The sequence below is a fragment of the Rhinolophus sinicus genome, linkage group LG07 (genome assembly GCF_036562045.2).
Source record: "Rhinolophus sinicus isolate RSC01 linkage group LG07, ASM3656204v1, whole genome shotgun sequence".
Taxonomy (NCBI): domain Eukaryota; kingdom Metazoa; phylum Chordata; class Mammalia; order Chiroptera; family Rhinolophidae; genus Rhinolophus; species Rhinolophus sinicus.
Window position 1 is genome coordinate 51,157,485 of NC_133757.1, and position 17,693 is coordinate 51,175,177.

The following is a 17,693-nucleotide window of genomic DNA, read 5'->3' on the forward strand; positions in this document are numbered from 1 at the left end:
CATGCCATGGTTAGGAAATCTGTCTCTGATTTAAAGTTATTAAAATAAGTAACTGAATTTTCTACCTTCTGGTTTTATGTTTTACATCTTTGGTTACAGTGTGAGGTGAGGGAGTCCCTCTTCCCCATAGTTATATACTTAGCCCAGCCCAGTCAGTCGACTAATTCCCTCTTTGCCATCTCAATGAAATGTCATCTGTATCCTTACTGTATTACCTTCGGTACTTGGGTCTATATTTGAACTCTGTTTTTTCCGTTGGTTTCTTTATGTGTCAGTACCACGTTATTTTAATTACAGTTGCCAAATAATACATTTTAATATCTGGTAGTAAGTCCTCTACTTCCCCCATTGCTATTACTCATCTTTTTCCGAGTGTATTTTCCTGTTATCCTCTCAGGTGGATTTAAGGATTATATTGATGTTTTCAAAATATCACATTGGACTTTATAGGTTCATTGGTGAGAAATAACATTTTTGTTATACATATTTTGGAGTAAATGTTTTTCTTCTTTTTGTCCTACATCAACATTTTCATTTTAGCTCCCCATGTTGTATATGTATATGTGTATGTGTATGTGTGTGTGTGTGTGTATGTGTATATATATATATATATTTTAACTTTTTATTACAGAAAATTTCAAACCGACACAGAAATAGAATAGTATAATGACCCCCACATACCGATTATCTAGCTTCAGTAATTTAACATTTTGCCATACTTGTTTTAGCTCTTTCTCCTATGAAGCAAATCCCACATATCTTGTCACTTCATCTATAAATCTTTCAAATTTACTTTTCAGGAATGACACTAAAAAGACACCACCACCATACTGTTACCTTAAAATATTAATTTTTAATGTCATTTAATATCCAATTCGTATTCAAATTTTCATAATTGTTTCAAAAATATCCATTTATGATAGGTTTATTTGAATCAGGATCTAAACAAGAATTCAATCATTGCATTTACATTTTGTATCTTTGACTTAGTAATTACCCTGATCCCCCTCTTTTAAAGTGTCATTGACTTTTTTTAAAAAAGAGAAACTGGTCTATGGCCATACCACCCTAAACGCGCCTGATCTCTGTCTAAAAAAGAGAAACTGGGTTATTTGTACTGTAGATTACCTCATTTTCTGGATTTTGTCTGTTGCTTCATATTTAATATTTGCTCATAGAGCTAGAGGTTTGGTTAGATGGAAGTTTTGTTTCTTTAGGCAAGAATCTTTTAACAGTGTTACTCTATCATTTCTCTTATATCTTGTCTGTATCCCTGTAACCCATCATAACTGGTTGTTCCAATTTTAGTTATGCTAAGATTGATCAGTGGCTTCAAGTGTGGTTTCTTCTTGCTGCTATTGTATGTAGAATTATTCCTTTTAAAAAAATTTCTCCAGTTTTATTGAGATATAATTGACATACACCACTGTATGAGTTTTAGCTGTACAGTATAAAGATTTGACTTAACATATATTGTGAAACGGTTATCACAGTAAGTTTAGTTAATATTCATCACCTCATATAGTTACAATAAAATAAAAAGAAAAACATATTTTTCCTTGTGATGAGAACTCGTAGAATCTACTCTCTTAATTTCATATGTATCACACAACAGTGGTAACTATAGTCATATTGTACATTAAATCTCGTTATTTTTCTAGTAAGTTGTTATTGTATGAGAAAGTTTGTAAAGCACATGTTTTAGTAAATGAACAGCTTACAAACTCTCTTTACTATTTATAATAATTTTTTTTTAAAGATTTTATTGGGGATGGGGAACAGGACTTTATTGGGAAACAGTGTGTACTTCCAGGACTTTTTTCCAAGTCAAGTTGTTGTCCTTTCAATCTTAGTTGTGAAGGGTGCCATTCAGCTTCAAGTTGTCCTTTCAGTCTTAGTTGTGGAGGGCGCAGCTCAGCTCCAGTTCCAGTTGCCATTTTCTAGTTGCAGGGGGCACATCCCACCATCCCTTGTTGGAGTCGAACCGGCAACCTTGTGGTTGAGAGCCCACTGGCCCATGTGGGAATCGAACTGGCAGCCTTTGGAGTTAGGAGCATGGAGCTCTAACCGCCTGAGCCACCGGGCTGGCCCTATAATAATTTTTTTAGTGTGTTTCTTTCAGTGACCATTACAGAAGAGTGGTTCACATTTGGACTTTGTTGGTAGAATGTCTAGATTTAAGTTCTGGGAAGCTTATTCACCTTTTCTGTGCCTCAGTTTCTTCATCTTTGAAAGGAGATTAAATGAGTTATTATTTCCCATAATAATCAGAAGAAAAGTATGTTTGTTCTTAACATTCTTATTTCTTTTGCAGACCTTGATATTATGTTTTCACCTTGTCAATATCATGCTTTATGTAATTTTAGAATAAATTACACTGACTACAACATTGTTAAGTAATGGCAGTGATAACATGCCATTTGAAACATGCCAAGCTTCAGTAATATTAATAACCAATATATATTGAAGCATCATTTTATTCCTGTGCTAATTTTATTTTACTTTTGTTTTGCAATAAATAAGTATGTTTTAGGAATATGATGGATATCATCAAAATAAATGTTTGGTATTGGTTGATCTCTGGAGATCTACTGATATGTTAATAAGATACAATTAATGAAATACTACTGGTTATCTACTATGTGACAAGTGCTGGGCATGCATTGATGAGCAAAACAGATTAAAATTCCTTCCTTCATGGAGTACATATTTTAGTGGGAGGGAGAAATATAACGAATGTAGTATGTTAGCAAATTAGAAGATGTTAAAGAATAGGGATAAACAGTAGAAGAGTGTGATTGTGGTATTGGGAACGTTGGAACAAAAGGAGCATTTTACAATATTAAATAAGGTGTGTGGAACAATTTTGTTGAGAAGGTAAAATTTGAGTAAAGACTTCCAAGATGAAGGAAGAGTCGTCTGTGTCTAGTATAGTAGAGATGTCAGCAGTTGCTAAGGGAACAAGTGCTTGGCATGTTTCAAAATTTTTCAAGGAGTTAAGTATGGTTGGAGCAGTATAAGAAGTGCCACAGGAGATGAGTTTAGAGAGACAGCGGGAGGTAAATGAAGAGTGGCTGATCCTCTACAGCCTCATACACTAATATAATGATTTTTGCTTCTTACTGAGTGATAGGGAGAGCACTGAAGGATTTTAAGTAAAGGAATGACAAGCACTGACTTAACGTTTTAAAAGGAAAATGTCAAGGATGGAAGCAAGGAGATTAGGAAACTACTGCAACAATCCAGAGAAGAGGTTATGATAACTGGGATGGGTGATCATAGAGGCATTAATGGAAAGTGGTTGGAAAAAGGGTTTGGAAATCTGGAAATAATTTCAGATGGAGTTGTTGGGGAAGAAAAATTTTCTTTCACCCTTCTAGTTTCTTTGGCTGGTTTAACACTTAAATCAATATTAGATACATTAACAGAAGAAAAACAAATTTTAAATTTTGTACATAAAAGGAGCCCCATAAAAACATGAGACCCAAGGGCAAGTGGGCAGTTGAGCCTTATTTGCCATCCTGGGCTAAGGATGGGATAGAGACCAGGGGGTACAAAAGGGAGGTGGATAATTCACAGGACAGTAAGAAGGGCAGATATTTGGTAATTAGATGTTAGCCCTGACATACAGATAGGTCATTCAGATAAACATTGTCTCTCGTAATAGCTCTCTTTCTGAGCCAGGCTGCCTATCTAAAAAAATTTTTTAAGTAGTTAAGGGAGAGGTAAAACTTTTTCTTGAGTTGGCTGGGTCTTGATTGTCTTCATCTCAAAATAATCCACATGCCAAAGTGGCACATTTTAGGGTGGCATATTTTGTTCCCCTTTAGAGCTAATAAGCTTTTCCAAAGGACTCGATGTAGGATGTGAATAACACCCTCCTAATTTATCTCCTCATTGCTTCTTCTTTTGCACACAGTACAAAAATACTTCTATCTACAGTAGCAAAGGTGGTTCTTATTTAAATTTGGTAATTTCACTTTCTTGTTTAAAATCCTTCAGTGGCATCCTATTGTACCCTGAATAAAGTTTATTCTCTTTACTGTAGCCAACAAGATATGCACAATCTGGAACCTGCATATTTTCCCAAACTTACTTAGCTACTCTTCATCTCCCTCCCTGATCTCTAGCCACACTGATTTTCAATTTTTTTTAATATGCCAGCCTCTCTCATGAGAAGCTTTGCACTTGCTGTTCTTTGTTTGGAAAATCCCCAACCCAAGCTCATTCTTTGCCTGTTGAGCTTATTTGCATATTTTGTGCCTCAAGTTAAATATTCTTAGACAGGCTTATTTAAAGTAGATTCTTGCCCCCCCACCACCAAATAGTCTTTCTCAGCTATTTGTTTTTTCTTTCATGGCATTTCTCACAATTATTTTATTTCTCTGTTTAATAGTTTTGTTTTGTTTATGTTTTGTTTTGTTTGATTTGGAATCTCTAAGAGATGGAGACCATGAGGGTTCCAGTGCAGGCGTGGCGCCTGGCCCGTAGAACTACTCAATAAATACCTTTCTATTGGAGTGACTGACTAAATTAGTGAACAGTTGAACAAATAAAATATTTAAACTATCTGCTAGAGTAACAGAGCTGGACATTGCGTCTTACTTAGGTTTCAGTTTGGTCTTATTATTTTGATATTCTCTTTCCTTAATCACCCATGGCGTATTGCTTATTGTAAGATGGTCATCAGTGATTTTTTTTTATCACTAGAAGAATATTTCCTCATTGAAATTCACTCAGCGATTAACATCTAGGCAAATTGTTATTTTCAGAAGAGAACTATAGTTGTACAGTAAAACTGTCATGGAGATGTGTCAAAGGAAATGTGAAACAGTGGTTGGAAAGATGTCTCCTATCCCCAATCCTGTTTTTCCCTTGAAGCTATTATACTAAAGGAAGAAAGGGGAAAAAAAGAAATCTATGGTGTGAGTTCAGGTTTACTACAGTAATTGTTTAAGAACAGGGCCCTGTTACCATGGCAACAAATGCATGGATTTCAAGTGGAAAATTTTCATCACATGGGACTGATAAAATCCTAGCATCCCTATGCTCTTGGTGTAGAATTGCTCTTTGTCAAGTTAAAGAAATTTTGAAAACCCCTGTTAAAATTAATTTTTAAATGTTCCTATGATATTTTTCCAGTCACTTATTCTAACTTAAAATTATACCAAAAGAATATACGTTGATAGATGTGTTATGTAGAAAGTTAAGCATTTGATTTTATATTAAAAATTGCTTTCTTATTCTGTACTAGATCTTTGCTTAAATGGTAAATAAAATGGTAAATAGTTTAGTGTAGTGGGAGTTTTTGACAATGGAATACGACCTCCCACTTTATAGATTCCTTTGCCTTAAATGCTTTATAACTCCAGTAGAGGAAAGCTGTTAAGCTTTAAGTGCTCTGTCATATTTGCAGGCTTTTATAGTAGAGGAGAACAGCAGTGAGCAATGATGATGGAAAACGATGGCAGGTAGACTTAAAACACCATAAAGCACAGACGATTGTGTGTAATGCCTTGAATTGAATCCTTTTTGAATGAAATGATCAGCCATATGTGCCACCCTTATGGACCCTGTAAGAAGAAGAGAAGAAATGTGCCCTAATGCTAACTGTGCATGAAATTGCAGTGTTAGGAGATATTGACCAGATGTTTCATTCTCATCAAATAGCTTGTTATGTGACTGAGTGAAAATATCTTTGCTGCTTTGATCACATACACCTTGAAAGAAGGGGTAATTTAATAGAGGCTGTCATAGTTCATCATTGTCAATAAACTTTGACTTGACCTTTGCCTTATATTTTTGATGTTGCTTCTGATAGGTGTTGATGGGCAGATGTTTACTGCCTTAAGGGATTTTGCTTTTTATAGCGTGTATGCTAGAAATAGTAAAGGAGAAAGGTTTTTCTCAATTTTTTTCTTGTTCTTTGGTTCTTAGTTGGCATACTTCTCTGTAGATTTTGTAGAATTTCTGGGTGAATGCATCTGAGAGACAGTCTTACTTCTAAAGACCCGTTGTGGTTTTTCTCTACAGGTTTTATACTTTCTTCACCTCTCTGGCCCAGTTTTAACTGGCCACAATAAATGTGTATGATAATTATTTTCTTATTTTATATCTCGCATATTCTTTTTTTTTTTTTCATAGCTTGAAGTGATGGATCCTTAGAAAAGTCATCGTAATTTCCTGAGTTTCACAGTTGAGGACAATGATAGCTAGAAAGATTACTTTACTTACACAAGGGTCATACAGTTACTGTTTTCCAGCTATGGCTGAGGTCTGATGATACTCCTTCCAGTATGATTTCTCATTGCTTCCCTTTCTTTCTCATATCTAGAGAAATGATTGAGTGTATACCTGCTAAAATAATTCAGACTTGAGCTCTGCCACTGGCCTGCTTTCTTCACCTGTGAAATTGGAATACTATCTGTCTCATGCTTGATGGTTCAGATTAACTGAGATAACGTAGTAGCTAAAGGACTAGCATAATGCCCAAAATATAGTATTTAACTAATTTAGCTCTTTATTATACTGTTGTTTCTAACGCATCTTCAGCTGATTATAGTGGGGTTTTTGTTGTTGTTGTTGTTGTTTGCTGAACCTCTGGTTTGTATTTGGTTTAGCACAATGTTTCTTAAGTTGTCAGGGGAAGTGTTTGGAGTATAATGGGAATATGATAAACTAAAGCAGCCATTGCTATCATCTCTTTTAACTTGAAGTTGCTTGAGGGTAGTAGGGAAGGAGAAAGTTTTCCTTGACCCTCTTGGTGTCCCTGGTTGGGTCTGAAAATTAAACTGACAAAGCATACAAATTTACTTAATATAACTTTTAGGTGACAGGGTGCCTTCATAAGGAAACGAAGATGCAAAGAAACAGTTTGACCTGAGTATTTTTATGCTAGGTTTGTTGAAGAGTGGGAAATCTTGTAGAAATATGGTAAATCAGAGTATGAGGCAAGTGTAGTAAACTGAATGAACTTTTGTTAGGATTCTTCTTGATATCCTTTTGTCTTTGGAATAAGGATGTTCTTTTCCTCCAGGCATAGGGGGTTACTTTTCACATGAGAGTTTTATGAGCTGTTTCAGGGGAGAACAGAAGGGAAGATCTGTGTCCCTTTCTGCTTCTGCCATTTCCTCACATTTTTTCAGCCACTGTGCCATAATTTGGAATTGTGTGTCCTGATCCCCATCATTGTGTTCCCATATATATTTATATCATTTCATTACGTAAAGGAATTTATTTCAGATAATGTGGAAATGCTATATATTGAATTCTGTTCTAAAGACATTTTCTAGAAGGTTTTTTCTTTTTAAAGATCTGCTTTCTCCTTAAGAGATCTGTTTTTATTCCAACCTAAAAGAATGACTTCATAGTGCTTAGCAAGAAACTGAAACTGTCGAAGTAGGCATGATTTTTTTCAAATCTTGGGAGAATATAGAGGTATAATATATACTATCCATCTGATAGAAACCTTGTTGTTTAAAGGCTTATGGTGAAAGTCAGATTGAGTAAAACCCTGAGGCCTATTATAACAGCATATTCAGGTGCTATGCTATCTATCACCTAGTTTTGGAGACCTTTGGAAATAAATCTAGGCTACTTATTTTTGAAAAAGAAATTAATTGAGTAACAATTTCAGGTAAGTTATTTTTAAAAAAAACATAACTTACACAGTATTTTCAATTTGGATAAATAGCTTTGTATTAAATGGTTTTCTTGGTTAATTTGGTGCAATCTTATAACCTGTTCCTCTTCTTAAAAAGAAAAGGCTTCCTCCCTGGCAGGCTATAGCTGGGTTTTCCCTACACCTTTCCTTGTCCCTTCCCTTTTGGTGTGGGTGGCCTAGTCCCTTTTAGGACTCTGATGAAATATGTGAATCCTCTCCTCTGAAAAATACATCAATTTCTTTATAATTTCAGGGAGTTCATGCATTCCCCCATTCCTCTCACACATACCCTGTCCTGATAGGGGCCCATGGATCTCAGGCAGTGTATAAATCTCCTTAGAAAATAAATTTCAAACTCCTTAGTATTCTAAATATTTAACAATTTGCCTTAGAAATAATAATAAAATAGTGTTGATACTCCTATACTAATTACAGTAGTAGTAATTATAATATTAATAATAGTTAACATGTGCCAACCTTATGTCAAGTCCTATACTAAACCTTTAACTTGGATTAATGGTTATATTATTAATGATATCTCCAATGATATTTATTGTTTTAGAAACTACGGTATCTTTAGAATACAGATTTAAGGAAGAGATTATAACATTTTGATCTGATGGACAGATCAGGCGAATAGGGAGGGTGTTCCAATACAGTTATTTGTTTACAGGCTAAAAACTCCCTCACAGACAGTGTCGTATGAGCTGGTGCATTGTTGTGACGCAAGAGCTATGAATTGCTGGTGAAAAGTTCAGTTCATCTAACTTTTTCATGCAGCCTTTTCAGCACTTCCAAATAGTAAACTTGGTTAACTGTTTGTCCAGTTGGCACAAATTCATAATGAATAACCCCTCTGGTATCCAAAAAGGTTAGCAACATGGTTGCAACAAGTTTGGGAACCTACTTGTTAGGCCTAGATATAGATATGTCTTATAATTAATAGTAATATATTTTTGTCTGTAATTTTTACATAACCCTGAACTGTAAGCTTTATGAAGAAAGGATTATGGCTTTTCTGTTTCTTAATTTAATTGACAAATATTTATTAAATACATAGAATATGGCAGGTACTCTTTTGAAGTAGAAATATACCCGATAGCTCTTTCAAAGAAGCCAGGAAAAGTGTGTTGAACAGGAAATTACAAGTAAATGGAAATTAACAATCTTATGTGGGATTGATACAGTGCGCTGGTTCAATCATAAAGTTGTGTATATTTGAACTTTGGTTAAGAGAAATGGGTAACTATTAAAGGGCATTTTAGAAAGATCACTCTAAGTGCAGTGGATTTGAGGGAAACACAACTGAAGGCAGGGGGATGAGGTAAGCTTCTGCAAATGGCTGTGGAGGGTAGCATGGGGGAAGAATGAGGCGTGATTGCTAAACTACAGTTTTCTTTTGGAGAGATGAAATGTTCTGGAGTTAGACAGTGGTTATGGTTGGCACAACCTAGTGAATATATGGGAAACAACTGACTTGTCACTTTAAACTTGTAAACTTTATGGTATATGAATATATTTCAACAATAAAAATTTTAAAGAAGCTTTTGTAGTAGTCTAATTGAGAGAAGATGGTGGAATGTACTAAAGTGGTAATAATGGAGCTAGAGAGAAGAAGAAATGTGTATATCTAGTAGGCAAAATAGGCATTTAGATACTTGCGTTAGTTATCTGAAGAGAGGTCTAGATTAAAAAATAGAGGTGAGGAGTTTCAGTGTATAGGTGGTAATTGAAACCATGGGTGTACATTAGATCAGATCGAGAGAAATGGTATAGGTGAGAACAGGTAATCTGTGTATTCAGGCCTGCGGAACACTAGGGGATCAGGAGAAGAAAAGAAGCGTACAAAAGAGAAATGCTGTTGGACTTACTACAATAATATCCAACAAATGGTAGGTGATCAAAAAATACTATGGAATGAGTTTAATGAAGTTAGACTAAAAATTATTTGATCGTATCTCAGTGCCCTATTATTATCATCATCATCAGTACTTTTTAATAGGTGCTGTTTTAGACACTTTACTTACATAATCTTACTCAATTCTCACAATAATTCTGCAAGAAATATAATCTCTGATAGAGTATGGAATTTACCATCACAGGACTAGGTGAACTATATATGTATATTTCTGAGTCCAAAGTTTATCTTTTTTTTCCAACTAGGCCAAAGTTTCCCCAAATCTCTTCTGAGAAATAGATGTTAACAGGTACCGTATTTTGCTATGTATAATGCACTCCTGTGTATAATGTGCACCCACATTTTTAGCCCAAACTTTCAGGGGAAAAATGTTTCATTTTAATTTTTTAATTCATATTTTTATTTGTTTACATTTAGGTATGTGGTTTTTGTATTATAAAGAAATTTCAGCTTTTATTTTTTAACACAGTATGGTACAAGACATTTTATGTGCCGGTAACAAATTTACGATTTTACACATCATAGAAGGCCAAGAACTCTTGTTATAAGTTGGTCTAAGTTCCACAAAACTGATTATCATATTCCAGGGTATTATTTTGCTTATGAATATCGTTATTGATTTCTAGAGTTACATTTTTAACTCATAAGCATAAATAAAAGAATTAAAAACTTATATATATACAGAATTAGTACTACCCATGTGTAATGCGCATCCTATTTTCCCCCCACAAATTTGGACAAAAAAGTGTGCGTTATACATGGCAAAATACAGTATTTAACAACAAAAATAACAAGAAACTGTTGAAATAATAATAGGATTATTGGAAATCAGTTTCTATTAATAAGATGCTTGCCAGTAGGGGAAATGAAACAGTTTTGGCAGGAAAGCAGCATAACATACTAGTGTTTGAGGGAGAATGGATTCTTAATAATATTTATGAAAATTTTGTGTTTCACCCAGTGTCACTTGTTAGCATAGCAATCCTCTGAGAGAATCAATCCTTTAAACTATGTAATATATGCTATTTTCCTAACCAACTACTTCAGTTTTGATTTCCTCATCTCCCTTTGCAATCAGCTTGCGGCTGTTATTGCCCAGTTTTGACATTTAATTTCTTTTAGTTGTGCTTTACAGTTTTCCTGAAATGCCTCATTGGGTTTTCTGGTATAAAATTTCTTATGTTTGGCTTATCTCACAACGATTTTAGTATCTAGGTATCCTTCTTCATCGTTCTATTAGGAATTGAATTATATAACATTACATTAAAGTGACTAGCTCTTGAGCATTGTTGTCAGTTATATTGTTCTAAATATTACATATAGGTAACAAAGAGGAAATTCATCTGGAAGGTGAAGTTAATGGTAATAGAAATCATTCCATACGTTGTTAAAGACTCATGAAGTGAAGCTTTCATATGTCATTTATTCAGCCTCTATTTAAATTCAGTTATCATTTTTCTCCTCCTAGTCCCTTAATAGGCATCACCTCTTATCTCACTCTTTTGCTCAAAACCCCTCATTTGCACCCTTTTAACTACAGAATGCCGCCTAAACTTCTTAAAATGGCGTGTAATGATCTGGCCTAGATCTACTTTTCACATTAGTCTCTTTCCTCCCACATAGTGCTTTGTCATTACACTCCTAAAAGTCCCTTATTTCTCTTTTTCATTGCTTTTGTTAACACTATTCTCCTTTATTTCCCAAACTGTGTGCTAAGACCCCTTGGGTCCCACATTGAGTCTGCAGGTTATTTTAAATTTTCTAGGGAAACAGTGACATTTATTACATATAGCATGACCCACTAGCTCCATATATTTCTGTTTTCACATTAGATTTCTACATTCTTTTTGGTGGTATCATATGCTTTGGAAAACTGGATTTGGGGTGGTTTCTGTGATTTAAAAAAAAAAAAAGTACCGCACAAAAATCAGTGTGACATAGGAAATGAGGATGGAGCGTTATTCTAAGGTTTGAGAATTTTGTAGTGCACAATACATGCTAAGTTGTTAGGGAATAAATATTTGTTAAGTTTTTTAGGACTAACTGCTTGATAAATATAACTTTGTTTTTTTCTTTTTACCTTTGGAATACCATGATAAAATTCCCAAGACAGGAAAGGAGACATGTGCTCAGTGCCTCTACTTTCTTTCAAGTTCATAGCCATTTTTGAAAATTACACCATCCTTCAAAGACTAGTTGATAATGTCACCCATCTCTGGAAGCCTTTTCTGATCCCTTAGCTGCAATTAATGTCCCTCCTGGGTGTTTCCTGGTGGCATTCTGCCTTTATTACTGATTTTTAAAATCGAATTCAACTGTATTCATGTATTTATTTAAAGTTAACATTTATAGCTGTGGCTTCCTTGTTCTCCAGTTAGGTGTATTACTTACAGTCTAGTGAGAGCCCTTTTCATTCTCTGTATAAAAGTGACCCAACTGTAATAATAGGTATTATTTGCTGAACTAAATTGCATGTCTTGTTAGTCTATTTCTAATTCTTAAAACGTGCTTACAAGATCATAGGTTATATTATCAACATTATATTTGAAAAAATTAGGGGTTAGCAATGTTGTTTTCCATAACACTGACATACCTCCTAACCTTTGGCTATTCTAGTTCCTTTTCCTTTTACTGTGGATTGTAGAATCAGTTTTTTGGTATCTTCAGAAATCCTATTGAGATTTTGATTGGGTTGCAGTGAATCTATGAATCAATTTGGGGAGAATTGCTGTCTTAAGAATATTGACACCTGAAATCTATGTAATTTTACTAACAATTGTCACCCCAATAAATTTAATAATAAAAAATAAAAAAAATAAAAAGAATATTGAGTTTCCTAATCCATGCAAATACTATAGCCCTCTATTTTTATAGTTGTTTTCCTCAGCAAACTTCTGTAGTGTTCTAAGTATAGCTCTTGCACATGTTAAATTTGTCCCAATGTTTCATTTTTTCATGCTGTTGTAAATAACATTGTTTTCTTAATTTTTATTTTCAACTGTTCCTTGATAGTATATAGAATTACATTAGATTTATGTATATTGATCTTGAATTCTGAGACCTTGATAAACTCACTTTTTAATCCTAGAGCATTTATATAAATTCCTTATGATCTCATATATTCCTTAAACATGCAAAGATTGGTACCTGCCAAAGCCTAGAGAATTACTCTATATGGATTTCAGCTCATTCCACTCTGATATTGTTTTTTGCAATTTCTACTCTCCTGGCTCTCCTTGAACGTTTACCTCTGTTTCCTCATTTCAGTGAGAATGCCAGGGTCAGTTTGGCTTCTTCCTCCTTGCATCATAGCTTGGAAATTGCTTCCTGGCAGAGAGCCTGCATGATGTCGGGGCTCACCTTGTGTTCTTTTCTATCGGATCACAGTCTTGCCCTGCCTGATGTCCAGTGTCTGAAAATTCTGTAGTTGCTTCCTTTTGGTTTTGTTTCCCAGGTATTCACAGCATAGTGGTAATTCTGGACCCTCTTCTCCCTTAGAGCTAGAGTAGAAGTTAAAGATAGGTATTTAAGGATGTGCTATACATATAAAACAAAAAGAGGCTGGGCAATTTGCTTTATCTAAAAGAAGTAGCATAATAAGAGGTTTTCAACAAGGTTAAGTCTTATTCCTGGAGAATCTGAAAATGTTGTGGTTGTGACTTTGTATCAGGGTCACTGTAATTTTCGTCTTTTTTTCCTGTAGTTGACATGCATTAAGTATTTATTGATTGGATGTCAGAATAGTAGGAAATAGATTGGTTAGGTGTTGGTAACACATTGTGTTTGAGATAATGTTAGAGATGTACTAAAATTTTAACAAAACTCTTAGCAAATTATTTTAGAAGCTTTTAAAAAATTGACATTTTTCATCTATTTCAACTTCCTTGATTGTAACATCTTTTCTTACTCAGTTAGGTTATGAAGTGCTTTGAAGCAGTGGACATGGCTTCCATTTCTTTTGTGTGTCTACTTTGTGTATCTACTTTGTATGTCTACTAAGCTCATTTTAAATGTAATAACTTTTGAGTGAAAATTACTGATCAGTAGTAAAGTTCTCATATTTTGGGAGTGTCCTATTTGCTGACATCAGAAATAGCCAGAATGTTAGTCATTTTCCTGCGATGAAATATTCAGTAGTGGAATTACATATAATGAAGCCTGCTGAATATTTCTATTATTTGTTCATTTTTGTGTTGTAGGTTTAAGTAATATTGACATAATGGAAACATTTTAATTAATTTAAATCCTGATTATGGAAATGTTTTAAGTCAGATATAAGCCTGTAGTGAGTTGATAGAGCCCCTTTTTCAGACTAGTTTGAACATGCAAATTTTTATTTTAATTAGGCTGAATTACAGTATAATGACTTCACTTTCACTGAATGAAGTTTCCTATTATTTTTATGGCATATTGTTATTTGAGTAATCATAGTAAGATTTGCTATTGACTTTGTTTTTGTGTTTTACTACATAAAGCAGACATGGTTGATCATTTATCCATGCTTCCTATGTGAATAAAAGTAATATATAGAATAACACATATTCTTCTCAACTGTTGAATTTATACTTTCCTAAATCTGGTTTAAAGTATTTAAAATCTATTAGGCATTGATATTGATGCATTTTAAGGTATTAACTGCTTCATGTGATTTATTCATTTAAATAAGTGATAATATTCATTGATAATATTAAAGATTGAATAAATTAATTGAAAAATTGTTATTCTTTAAACAGAATGATTGATTTAGTTACAGTATGTTTGGTGCACTCTTTAATTTTGAAAACTTTCTAACAAAAAAGTAGAAAAAACAGTGAAATGAACTTCTCTATACCCTTCACATAGATTTACCAGTTGTTAAAGTTTCAACGTATTTGCTTTCTTTTTCTTTATATAAATGTATATATCCCTGAACCATTTTTTATTAGTTTCAAGTGTACAAAACAATGTAATAGATATTTACACCCCTCACAAATGATAACCCTCTCCAGTCTGCTATCCCTTTGACATGGTATATAGCTGTTACAGTTCTATTGACTATATTCCCTATGCTGTACTCCACATCCCGTGGTGGTGGTGGGGGGGGGTGGCGGAATATATATATATATATATATATATATATATATATATATATATATATATATATATATATGTTTTTTGGCACTCTCTCTGTACACACACACGGTGCCAAAAAAAGTATACACATTTTAAGAAAGGAAAAAAAACTATTAAAATTGTAATACTCGATATATACCGATAACGGAAGATGAATACAAGTTTCACTTGAGTTCTGCAATTACAAGAGGTGCTCAAAGTGGTTACCATCAGCGTCCAGACACTTTTGATTACAGCGAACTACTGCTTGAGCAGCATTGACCAAAGTGTCCACTTATATACATTTTTTTGGCACCCCCGAGATGTGTGTGTGTGTGTGTGTGTGTGTGTGTGTGTGTGTGTGTGTTTAATTATAGTTCACTTTCAGTGTTATTCAGCTTCCGCTTCAGGTGTACAGTGCAGGATCAGACATCTACACTGTCCATGAAGTGGTCTCCCTAATAAGACAGGTGACCATCTAACACCCTACAAAATCTTTACATTATTGATTATATTCCCCAAACTGTATTTCATATCCCCGTGGCAATATTGGACTACTGATTTGTACTTTCTAATCCCTTTACCTTCTCCCCCAGCCCTGCCCCTCTCCCGTCTAGCAACCATCACTTTTTTTTTTATATATCTCTGAGTCTATTTCCGTTTTGTTTGTTTGTTTATTCTGTTCCTTAGATTCCACATATAACCATTTGCAACGACATGAATGGACCTAGAGAATATTATACTAAATGAAATAAGTCAGACAGAGAAAGAAAAATTCCCTGAACCATTTTGAATTATTTATCCCGTTTGAGAAATTTAGAATTGATACAATATTATTTTCTGATATAAAATAAGTAGTATTCCAATTTCAGCAATTATTCTAATAGTGTCTTTTATAGCTATTTGATTTAATTATCAATCCAAGACCCAGTAAGGATTACACCTTGCATGTATGTGTCATAATTCTTTAATTTACTTTGATCTGCAACAGTCCTTCTTCCTACCTTTGTTTGTGAGTGAGTGTGTGTGTGTGTGTGTGTGTGTGTGTGTGTTTGGGGGGTTGGGATGGTGGGACGGGGGAGGTCTTACTAGGCATTTCCTTGTTGTTGTTGTTGGTGTTTTTTTTCTTGTTTTTTTAAAGATTTTACTGGGGAAGGGGAACAGGACTTTATTGGGGAACAGTGTGTACTTCCAGGCCTTTTTTCCAAGTCAAGTTGTTGTCCTTTCAATCTCAGTTGTGGAAGGTGCTGTTCAGCTTCAAGTTGTTGGCCTTTCAGTCTTAGTTGTGGAGGGCGCAGCTCAGCTCCAGGTCCAGTTGCCGTTGCTAGTTGCAGGGGGCACAGCCCACCATCCCTTGCGGGAGTCGAACCGGCAACCTTGTGGTTGAGAGGATGCGCTCCAACCAACTGAGCCATCTGGGAGCTCAGCGGCAGCTCAGCTCAAGGTGCTGTGTTCAATCTTAGTTGCAGGAGGCGGAGCCCACCATCCCTTGCGGGACTCGAGGAGTTGAACTGGCAACCTTGTGGTTGAGAGCCCACTGGCCCATGTGGGAATCGAACAGGCAGCCTTCGGAGTTAGGAGCATGGAGCTCTAACCGCCTGAGCCACCGGGCCGGCCCCGGCATTTCCTTGTTTTAAAAGTCCAAGCCAGTTGCTTATAAAATGATGTGCCATACATAGTCTGATTGTGTCCTCATGATTAGATTCAGGTTAAACATTTTTGGCATGAATACTACATAAGTGATCCTGTGTATTTCTCATTGCATCACAGTAGAAGGCATAATAATGTTAGTTTCTTGCCTTATTGAAGATGCTGTTAAATCATTTGGTTAAGACGGTATCTCTCGGAATTCTTGCTTGGAACCTTCTTCTCTTGCCCCATTCCATATTTATATTGCCCTTCTACAGTGCAAGCCTACTTTCCGACAATCTCAACTTACATTCATTTGCTGTATGCTACAGTACATGCAAATAGTTTTACCAAGAGCATTACCAACAATAAACCTACTATTAAAATTCAAGATATTTTTTGTTTTTGTTTTTGCTTATATTAGTATGTTGAAAAGTTATTTGTATTTCTTCTGTGATTATAATTTGATATTTTCTTTGCTTTTGTTGTATTCAATTTTCTCATTTGTTTTTTTCTCACTGAAGTCTTCTATGAATGGACATTTAGGTTATTTCCAACATTTTGTTTTTACAAATAATGTCTCAAAGAATGTCTATACATACATTATTGTATATTTATAGACATGAATCTTCAGAATAAATCCATAGAAGTAGGATTGGTAGATCATCATATAGTTACTCTGTCTTACAGTTTTCTCTGTTACCTTTTGTTTCTCTCATCATTCTTTTAACTCTCAAACATACATGCATTTCTTTTATACACCAAATATTTGAGAATGTGATAAGATTTTGATGTTTTTTCACTTTGTATATTGAGTGTTTTTCTAACTGTAAGTGTTAAAAACAAAATAGATGGTGGCTTTAGAATAGCTAATTAAAAACCTTAGGAATTTGAGCTAATTATGAAATGCATCCTTTTCACTTTTCGTATCAGTGAAAAGTATGCATTTAAAAAAATCCACTGTTATTAATTTATAACAAAGAAATTAAAGTTTATGAGACTAATGAAAAGATGAGATAATAGAATTAGAATTTTTAACACTTTATTTTGGAATTTTTAAAACAATTTATTAGACATGAACAGAGTTTAGCTTAATTATATATGACAAGTGTGACAATAGTGGCAATGACAGCAGATATATCTATATCTATCTAATTTACTATGTGCTGGGTACTAGGCTCAGTTATGCATATACATTAAATTAAATTATTTAATATAATCCTCAACAACCTTTTGGGGTATATTTATAATCATTTTTGCATTTACAGATGAGGAAAATGAAGCATAGAAATATGAAGTGACATATTCTTACTCATACAGCCAATAATTGGCAGAGGCAACATTTGAACCCAGACAGATAGATAGTCTTCAGAATAGATTCTGGGCTTTTAA

General features: G+C 34.4%; 1 protein-coding gene across 2 annotated transcripts in view; it reads left to right on the forward strand.

Moving 5' to 3' along the window:
- Positions 1-17,693, forward strand: part of ADK (adenosine kinase) — a 450,882-nt gene that overhangs the window by 193,421 nt on the left and 239,768 nt on the right. The window lies entirely within an intron of this gene.